The sequence below is a fragment of the Chrysochloris asiatica genome, unplaced genomic scaffold, assembly GCF_000296735.1.
Source record: "Chrysochloris asiatica unplaced genomic scaffold, ChrAsi1.0 scaffold00356, whole genome shotgun sequence".
In the NCBI taxonomy this organism is placed as follows: Eukaryota; Metazoa; Chordata; class Mammalia; order Afrosoricida; family Chrysochloridae; genus Chrysochloris; species Chrysochloris asiatica.
The window spans coordinates 1,838,539-1,839,606 of NW_006408874.1; the positions used below are offsets into that span (position 1 = coordinate 1,838,539).

At 44.4% G+C, this 1,068-nt stretch overlaps 1 pseudogene; it reads left to right on the forward strand.

Moving 5' to 3' along the window:
- Window positions 1-535: 535 nt before the first annotated feature.
- Window positions 536-1,068, forward strand: part of LOC102815549 — a 13,768-nt pseudogene continuing 13,235 nt past the window's right edge.

Below are 1,068 nucleotides of genomic sequence, written 5' to 3' on the forward strand. Positions count from 1 at the left end.
GGATACAGTTTTGCCTTCCCTGTATGCTCCTCTGCCAAAACGACCAATCAGGGACTTACTGAGTACCTTATCCATTGTCATGGTATTCCACACAGTAGTCTCAGATCACAGGACTCACTTCACAGCAAACACTCACTGAAATGCACTGGTCTTACCATGTTGCCCATAATCCTGAAGCAGCTGGCTTGATAGAAAAATGGACTAGCCTTCTAAAAACACAATTATGGTGACCGCTACATGGTAATACCTTGCAGGATTAGGGCAATGTTCTCCAGGAGGCTGCATATGCTCTAAAGCAGCAGCCAGTATATAACACGTTTCTCCAATAGCCAGGATTCATGGTCCAGTAACAGAGATGGAAATGGGAGTGGCACCACTCACTGCTACTCCGGGTATCCCACTCCAAACTTTTTGCTTCCTGTCCCTACAACCCTATCCTCTTCAGGTCTGGGTGTTATAATTTCAAAAAGAAAAATATTACAACCTGGAGACACAACACTGATTCTATTGAACTGGATGTTAAAGTGGGATCTTCATGTCTCTGGATCAACAGGTAAAGAAAGGAGTTACTGTACTAAGTGGTGTGACTGATACTGATTACCAAGAGGAAATCAGATTGATATATAATGGAGGTAAGGAGTCCTGGTGGGGTGTGCTCTGGGCTAATGCGCTGGACTGCAAAGTTGGTCTGAACTGTAAGGTCAGCAGTTCAAGCTATCACCAGCTGCTCCTTGGGAATCCTATACAGGGTTGCTATGGTTCAGGACTGACTCAAAGGCAATTAACAATAACAACAACAATGGAGGCAAAGAAGAATATGTGTGGAATCCAGGATATCCCTTAGGCTATCTCTTAGTCCTACCTAACATGACTTGTGACTATAGTCAATAGAGTACATGCCGACTCATAGTGACCCTGTATAGAGTTTCCAAGGAGTGACTGGTTAAGTTGTAACACCAAACTTGTGGTTCAAACTGACCTTGTGGTCCAGTGCTTTATCCCACAGCATCACACCAGGACTCCAATAGAAAAGTTGTTGTTGTCGTCAGGTGCCATCGAGTCGGAACC